Below are 9,621 nucleotides of genomic sequence, written 5' to 3'. Positions count from 1 at the left end.
GGAGAAAGTCATTATACAGATGGACTAGAAAGGGCAAGGGAAGGGTTTATTTATTTTGGCTTGGTCCATATGCTTTAGACCTTAATAAATGCCTAATAAATGTTTTTTGAACTAATGGATAGAGTGATAAAAAGAAAAAAGGAACCCTGATTTCCTGGGTGGGTGGGTCTACCTCCAAATTTCTTCCTTTCACCCTGCTCCCTGCAGCCCCTGCTCCTCATGATGATTCCAAACCTGGCTTTTTTCCAAGAATTTTTGGAAATTTCTAAACTTCTAAATAATTGGCCAAGAACGGACTCTTTTATTTGATTTTTTATTTATTTAATGCCTGGGTTATCAGAAATAGAATTTCTTTTGTTTGTTCTACTTTGGAGGCAGAGATAAGCAAACAGACAGAAAGAGGTGAGGGGAAAGAGAAGGGGCAAAACATTTAAAGGTTTGGCTTTTGTGAATTTGGTTGATTCCTTCCTCCCCTAGCCCTTTATGACTTGGTCCTCTAATGGACTCTATGTCAGTCCATGAGCCCCTTGAGCTCTATCCCCCACCCCTTATCTACTAGCTAGAAGCATCTATTACCCTAGGACCTGGCTGGATTGGAGGACATAGGGGAAGGGGCTTGGGAATACAAGGAGAAGGGGTGGCCAGGGCACATGGAATTTAAACTGATCCCATTGGCCTCATCTCAGAGCACCAGCTCCTCCGTTCCCAGCCCCCTCCCCAACCTGCCACCCTTTCAAAAGGGCCTGCATCTGCTTCTTCTCTTTACTTTTCCTGCCCCTTCCTAGATCCACCAACCCAATTATATATCGAGGGACTCCTGTCTCTTTATCTTTGCCCATAAGGCATCATCCAAGACTCTATACACAGTGGGAGGCATTTTTACAGGAATGAACTCTGGACAGGGAGTCCAAAGGCCTGTGTTCCAGATCTGCCATTTACTGCGTTTCTTAGAGGACACGTCCCCCTTGCTGCTGCTCTGTAAAATAAGGGGGTTGGATTCCATGTCTGAGGTGCCTTCTAGAACTAACATTTCAGAGCTCAGCTCAAATGCCTCCCACAAGGCCTCCTACACGAGGTCTTTCCTGAGTTCCCAGCTGCTAATGCTGCCTCCAAATGAGCTTATATTGCTTTTTTAATACATTTTGTTTATACTTGTAGGAATGAATGTTATATTCCCCTATAGAATAGTCCCTGAGGGCAAGGACGATTTCATTTTTTTCTCTTATCTCTCCCCAGTGCCTGTCTCCCACCTTGGGCATTTTCACTGACTGTCCCCCGTGCCCGAGGTGCTGTCCTCCCTCATCTCCATCTCCCGGCTTCCCTCGCTTCCTTCAAGGTTCAGCTAAAATCCCCCATTCTGGAAGAAGCCTTTCCTGGTCCTCCTTTATCTTAGGGCTTTCCTTCTATAACTGTGCCCCAAATATATGTGACTGTGTATATGCCCACCCACACCCACACATATTATATGTGTGTGTATACGCCCACCCACACATATATGTGTATGTGCACATATATATATATATATATACACACACATACACACATATTCTCTCTCTGTCTCTCTTTCTCTTCCCTCCCTCCTTCCCTCTCTTCTCCTTCTTCTTCTTTCTTCTTCTTCTTCTTCTTCTTCTTCTTCTTCTTCTTCTTCTTCTTCTTCTTCTTCTTCTTCTTCTTCTTCTTCTTCTCTCTGCCTCTGTCTCTCCCCCTCCCTTTTCTCTCTCTCCCTCCCTTCTTCTCTTTCTGTCTCCCTCCCTCCCTTCTTCTCTCTCTCTCCTTCCCTCCCTTCTTCTGTCTTTCTCTCTTCCTTTCTTCTCTCCCCCCCTTTTTCTCTCTCCCCTCCTCTCTCTTCCCTTCCTCTCTTTCCCCCTCCTCTCTCCATATAATTTTTCAGATACATGTAAGTATATATGCATGTGTGCATATGTATGCATACACATGTGTATGTGTATTCATGTATACCCTCCCTGGGAATAAGTTTTCTCCTATAAACTGAAAGGGTTGTCCTGAATAGCCTCTGAGATACCTTCCAGCACTGGATCTATGATCATATGGGCTTATGATTCTATGGTCCACCTGGTGACTAATAGCGCCTGACTGACTGACAAAGAGTGACTGCCTTCCTTGACATCTGGGATTGGTCTCTCCTGGTCTTCCTCTCATCTGACTGACTCTTCCTTGGTCTCCTTTGCATGGAGATTCCAGGCATCAGTATTCCCCAAGGCTCTGTCCCTAGGCCTCTTCTCTTCTCTCTAGACTCTCTTCCTAAGTGACATCCTATGTACCCATGGAGCTGAATATTATCCCAATGCAGATGTCCTCCTAACCTATAGATCCAGCCCTGAACTCTCCCCTCGCAGTTCTAACAGCCTGCTGGACTTAATTTCTATTTGGATGTTTTCTGGGCATTTCAAACTCCATGTTATCAAAACATCTTTTCCCCAATTAGGTCCTCCTTGAAAATTCTCCGTCTCCATGGAAGGTATCAGTATCTTCCAATAGCCCAGGTTTGTGCCTTGGACCCATACTTGACTCTTCACCCTCCTTCACCCTACATATCCATCCACTCAGTTACCAAGTCCTGTTGATTCTGCCACCCACCCCCACCCCCAATGGCTCTCAATTTTCTCCACTCACACAACTACAGAGCCTTCTAACCTCTGTCATGGACTATTGGAATAGCCTGTAACAGACTTAATGGTTCTCCCTGCCTCCCATCTCTTCCCTCTCCAATCCATTCTCTACACCCAGATGTCAAGATAACTTTCTAGACCAGCGGTTCTTAACTAGGAGCCCATGAACTTGTTTTTAAAAATAAAATACTTGCACAACTATTTCAATAGATTTGGTTTTCTTTGAAATCTATATGTGTTTTATTTTATGCATTTAAAAGCATCGTTCTGAGAATAGATTTCACCAGACTGCTGCCCAATGGGCCCATGACACAAATAGAGTTGCTTAAGGACTTTTGCTATAAAGGTTCAGGAGACTGACCATGCCCCTCTCATGCTCAAAAATCTATCACGGTCTTCCTTTGTTTCCAAGAGAAAATACACACTCTTTTAATCAAGCAATCAACCACTAAGCATACATTAAGCACCTACTGTGTTCCAGGTACTATTGTAGGCACCAAGGATGCAAAGACAAAAAGGAAATATTTTATATAGAGAACTGAGTCAAATTTACAAGAATACAAGTCATTCCCCAATTGATAAATGGTCAAAGGATATGAACAGGCAGTTTTCAGAGGAAGAAATTAAAGATATCTATAGGCATGTGAAAAAATGCTCTAAATCACTATTGATTAGAGAGATGCAAATCAAAACAACTCTGAGGTACTATTTCATACCTATCAGATTAGCTAACATGAAAAATCAGGAAAATCAAAAATGTTGGAGAAGACGTGGGAAAGTTGGAATACTAATTCATTGTTGGTGGAGCTGTGAGCTGATCCAACCATTCTGGAGAACAATTTGGAACTGTGCCCAAAGGGCTATAAAATATGCATGCCCTTTGACGCAGCAATATCACTTCTAGGGTTACATCCCAAAGAGATAATAAAAATGGAAAAAGGACCAACATGTACAAACATATTTATAGCAGCTCTTTTTAAGGTGGCTAAGAACTGGAAATCAAGGCAATGCCCATCAATTAGGGAAAGGCTGAACAAGTTGTGCTATATGAATGTAATGAATACTATTGTGCTATAAGAAATGATGATCAGGCGGACTTTGGGAAAACCTGGAAAGATTTATATGAAGTGATACAGAGTGAAGTGAGCAGAAGCAGAACATTGTACATAGTACAGTGTGTGAGGACTGATTCTGATAGACTTAGCTCTTCTCAGCAATACAAGGATCTAAAACTTTTCCAAAGGACTCATTTTGGAAAATGCCATCCACACCCAGAGAAAGAACTATAGAGTCAGAAGGCAGAAGGGAGCAGACTCTTTTCTCTTTTGTTTTGTTTCGTTTTGTTTTCTTTGTCATGGTTTCTCCCATTTGTTATAATTCTTCTATGCAACATGACTAATGTGAAAATGTGTTTAATAGGAATGTATGTGTAGAGCCCATATAGGATTGCATGACATCTTGGGGAGGGAAGGGGGAGGAAGGGGGAAAAAATTTAAAACTTCTGGAAATGAATGTTGAAAACTGAAAATAAATAAATTAAATATTAAAAAAGGAAATATTTCTTATCTTGTCGGCTTATATTCTAAGAGACAGCTAGATGGCACAGTGGATAGAGTATGGAGTCAAGAAGACCTGAATTCAAATTCAGTCCTGGATATTTATTAGCTGCGTGACTCTGGGCAAGTTACTTAACTTCTGTTTGCCTCAGTTTCCTCATCTGTAAAAATGGGGGCTAATAACAGCTAATAACCTCCAAGGGTTGTCTTGAGGATCAAATAAGATAATATTTATAAAATGCTTAGCCTGACACAAGTAGGCACTTAATAAATGCTTGTTTTCTCCACTCCTATGAAAGGAGACAACATGTGCGTACAAGACATAAAATAAATAATGATTTTGGGAGGGAGAGCACTGGCAGCCACGAGGAAGATCAGAAAAGGCTTCCTGTAGGAAGAGATAGCACTTGATCTAGGTTTGGAAGGAAACTTGAATATTTATTTATTAGAAAATTGCCCTGGAGATTCATCATGTCCCTGCTTTGAAGGAAGGTACTTTTTCAAACTTGGTAACAAGGGGTTTCCTTCAAGATGGAGGGAAGGAAAAAGTGCATTCCAGCTACCAGGATGGCTGGACTGCAGAGTATGGGAAGGAGTAATGGTCAGGGCCAGGCTATGATGGGCTTTAAAAGTCCAACAGGCGAGTGTACATTTGATTCTAAAAGCGCCACGGGAGGCATCAGAGTTTATTGAGTAAAGGAAAGACATGTGCAGACTGGGACTTTAGGAAAATCGCTTTAGAAGCTGCACGGAGATGGATGGGAGAGAGGAGAAACTTGAGGTGATTATGCTAGTCTAGGCCAGAAGTAATTAAAGTCTGAAGTAGGATGGTAGCTGTGTGAGTAGAGAGAAGGGGACAGCTTTGAGAGGTGAAGCGAGTGTAGAAAGGACAAGATTTGTTGACTGGTTGAATAGATGGTGTAAAGGTGTATTAGGGGAAAGTTGAAGTCTAGATCACTGGAAGGATAGTGGGACCTTTGAGAGCAGAAAAGAAGTTCAGGGAGAGGGGTCATTTGGGGCAAGATAATGAGTTCTATTTTGGACATGTTAGGCAGTTGGTGATGGGAAATAGAAAGGAGGATAGAATCCGGGGCTGAGAATTATCTGCTTACAGACAATAAATGCTTCTTAGTCTGGCATTTGTGGCCCTCCCCGACATCGACCCCCCCACAGGTAAGGAACCTGTGGCTTTGAGGACACATGTGGCCCTCTAGGTCCTCAAGTGCAGCCCTTTGAGGGAATCCCAACTATTTCACAGAACAAATCCCGATATTTATTCCCCACCTCTGCCCCAAGCTAACCTCCTTTTCCAGTCCTAATTCCCTTTCCTAATCTAGTCCTGTATATGTTCCATGTTCCAGGTAGTCTTACATTTTTGCAGGCCAGGAAAGCTTTCCCTTTTCATCTTGTCAGAATGCTTACCTTCCTCCAAGGCTGGGCTCTGGCAGTTCCTCCTAAATGAAGATTTCCTTAACCCTCCCGATTTGTTGATGCTTTTACCTTCCTCAAGTAGCCTTGTATTATACCCCATTCTACTCCTCCCCTACACCCAGTTAATTGTAAGCTCCTTGAGCTCCTTGATGGAAGGGGATGTTTCAATTTTGTCTCTGTCTCTGTTTCTTTTCTTTTTTTTTTTTGGAGGGGGAAAGGCAATTGGGGTTAAGTGACTTGCCCAAGGTTACACAGCTCGTAAGTGTGTCAAGTGTCTGAGGCCAGATTTGAACTTGGGTCCTCCTGAAACCAGGGCCGGTGCTCTACTCACTGCGCCACCAGGCTGCCCCTTTGTCTCTGTTTCTACAGTGCCAAACACAGTCCTCTGAACATAATCTGTGCTTAATCGACGTTTCATAAACTTTGAGCTAGGAAAGACCTCAGAAACCATCTACTCCATTTCTCTTCATTTAAAAAGAAAATTGAGGTTCAGGGACTTGTCCCAAATCACACGGAGGCCATCTCCAGTCATTCTGATTCATATCTGTCCACTGAAGCCAGATGGCTCTGGAGGAGAAAGTGAGGCTGGTGACATTGCCCAGCCCTACCTCACTTAAATCCAATTCCCTTGCGAGGCATGGTATCACCTTCCTGATGTCATGGTCCTCTTCCTGACTGAAGGACAAACAGCAATAACCCAAATTACACAGGTATTAAACATCACATGAACCTACATTTTTTGACTCTAGATCCAAGTGATCTTTTCCTCGGACCCTTTTTCCTCCAGCTATATTGTTAAATTGAATGGAAATGAGAAACTGACCATGATAGCAGAGAGACTTGTGACCGCTGATGGAGTGAATGAGTTCATGCCTTCTGGCTGGAGCTGATATCATAATTTCAATTAAGATGTTAATTTCAAGTTACACAGTGTGTTCTGAGCTCCACTGTGCATAGTGCTAGCTGTTGATTTACTCTCCGTGGTCTCTCATTTTGGGGAGGTAGAGAGAGGAATGTGTCTGGAGTGTGCAACGCTCGTCTAGAGAGGATAGTATCAGATGGGGGATCCCAAAGAAAAACTTGGTCAATTTTGCACTTTTATCTGTGTCTGGTTTTGTTTCCAGGCTGAGCAATGGTGCAGGCCAGGCTGATGCTTTCTCTGGTGAAGATTGAGAAAGGACGGAGGAAGGAGGATCCTGGTATAAACATCTTTTCCCTTGGTGTGTGAGACAAGAAGGCAACTCTGTGGGTTCACGTGTTGGATGATCACATCTTTAAGAAGCAGGGTAGTGTAATAAAAAAGGAGGAATTTGAAATCAAGATACCTAATAGATCTGGTCACGACTTTGCTCAAAAATCCTCAGTGGTTCTCTATTTCTCTTGCACATTAAGGTGATTAATAAATGCTTCTTTCCTTATAGGTGCTTAACAAATGCTTGTTTCCTTCCTCTGTACTCCAGTCAAATTAGACCACTCTCTGCCACCTTTCCTAGGCTCAGTGCCTCTTGCCTTTGCCCACAGGGCTCCCAGTGCCTGGAATGTTTTTTCTCCTTGACCTGTTTGCCTGATAAATTGCTTTAAAGCTTGACTCATATATCACCTCCAACTTGAAAACTTCCCTGATTCTTGTTGGTTGGTAATGATGTTCTGCCTGGGACCTCACCTACCACTCTGTTGTCTTTGGTAATGCAGTTATGTAATAGACTTAGGTACATTAAGTTACCTGGCTTTGTATCTTATTTCCCTTTTAAGTGGTAAGCTCTAAGAAGAGAAGTACTTTATATTTTATCCACGCTCTGTATCTCTCCCAGTCCTAACTTAGTGCTTGGATCATAATTGGTCTTAAAGAAATATTTTCTGAATGAGAGTCAGTGGGGTTTACTGGAGTGGGGGGAAAGCCCTGGTTATGGGGTCGGAGACGCTGAGAGGCTGCTTTCTACTGCGTCAGACACCTGATGGCTGCATTACCTCGGACAGCTCACCTAACTTTCAGAGACTTGGTTTCCTCATCTGTAAAATGGTGATGCTTAGTAATACCCTCACAGTTGTTATGATGATAATAGGAACGTAGCTCAGAGGGAGAGGTGACCTTAAAGGTTATCTTGCTTATAGCTCCTCATTCTACAGATTAGGAAACAGACCAGGGAGTGGAGAATTTAGGTGACTTACCCAAAGTCACACAAATACGAAGAAAGGGACAGAACCAGAATTCAGACTAAGGTCTCCTGACTGCAAAGTCAATATTTATACCTCCATACCATATATGAAAAAAAAAACTAAACCTAAAAACCTAAAAGCACTAAATAAAATAACTAAATTTAGAAACCTAAAAGCATTATATGAATGGGAATGATGGCTCTCTCTGGGCCTCAGTTTTTGAATTTGTATAAATTAGGGGGGCATTTAACAGCGTTTTTCAAACTTTTTGTTCTCATGACCCCTTTATACACTTAAACTGAGGACACCTCCCAAAGAGCTTTCGTTTACATGGGATTTATCTATCGATATTCACCATATTTGAAATGAAGACATCTTAGTATTATTAAGAAAATAGATTTGACCTTAATAGACCCCCTGAAAGGGCTTCAAAGCCTGTCCCCAGATCACACCTTGAGAACCACTGGACTGGAAGGTCTCCGTTCCAGCTTTAGATTCCTTGACTGAGTATTTGAGGGCACTGTAAACCCAAGAGCTAGAGTGTTTAATCCCACGCCTTCATTCTGCAGATGAGGAAGTGGAAGAGAAGTGACTTGCCCAAGGTTGTACAGTGAGGTACCCTTCCCTTTTCTGAGCCTCAGTTTCTCCATCTGTAAAATAAAGTGATTGGACCAAACAATCTTCTTCTAATTATGACGCTAATGGAAGAGCAGGCCTCCTGACTTCCCAGTCTATCCATTCCACCATATTTCCTTGGGAACCAAACTCCTTTTGGGAATAGTCTTGTTTCTTCTTCACTGGCGGTTGCATCCAAGGCAGCACATGCATCACCCTTCCCCACCTGGAAACATGTGGAGATCACAACATGTGGGTACCTGCCTCTTCCTCCTCCTCCTCCTGAGGTCAGGTCTGCAGGCTGGATCCTGGAGCTCCCTCCGAGCTACGGTTGCAGAGCTTTTGTGTCCTTGGCCTCCTTCCCAGCAGAAGCTGCATCGACTGGGATTTCCTGACGAGCCCTGGGGACTTTGTGGAAAGGGACTTTTCATCAGCGTTGTCTTTCTTAAGTAGCTGGGTGGTTGTCATGTGACCCCAAATAACTCTGGCCCTTGGGCCCTCCATGTTTCCAAGGTGTGAGGCAGGCTGTAGGACAAGTCTGGACTGGGCAGGGCCCAGTACTAATATACTATGGTATTATATTTAAAAAGGTCTGGGCTCTGGTTTGGGGTTTTAAGAGGGATCCATGGAAGAAAAACTGCTTTTAGAAGAAAAAAAGACTTCTGAGCTGGAAAGGAGTTAAATTCCCTAAGAACCAGAACCAGAACTCAGGACCCTCTTAAGTCCCATAAAGTGAACCCCGGAGACAGGAAACATTTTCGCCGAGGTCACACAGCCCCAGATTTGCAGAGAACCACTACAATGAAATTCTTTAGAATGACAACTCAGATCATTTTATTATTCCAAATTCAATGCTTTTATCATTTCACCTGAACAGTCTGGGTGAGGGGAGGGAGAGGAGCTCTATAGCCTTCACTAAAGTGGTAGAAAGCATTACTTTAATCGAAAGGAATTCATCTCTAATGGTAGAATTTCAGGCTCTATGCCAGGAAGGTGGGGAAGGTATTTGGGGGGGGGGCAGGAACGCCTTTTTCCTGTCCCATTAAGCACGTCATTCCAAAAACTATGTGTCTTTGGGATTTGTTAATTATTAATTTATTACATAACTGGTTAATTATTATTTATTGATAGTATGATTCAATTTTGATTTATTAACTAGGAGGGGTATGTAAGGATCAGGAAGCTTGACTACCAGTTAGCATGCAGTCATGGCTTTCTGAGAGGGCCAGGGA

This window comes from Trichosurus vulpecula, chromosome 3 (assembly GCF_011100635.1).
Source record: "Trichosurus vulpecula isolate mTriVul1 chromosome 3, mTriVul1.pri, whole genome shotgun sequence".
In the NCBI taxonomy this organism is placed as follows: domain Eukaryota; kingdom Metazoa; phylum Chordata; class Mammalia; order Diprotodontia; family Phalangeridae; genus Trichosurus; species Trichosurus vulpecula.
Note: the sequence above shows the minus strand (reverse complement) of the source record.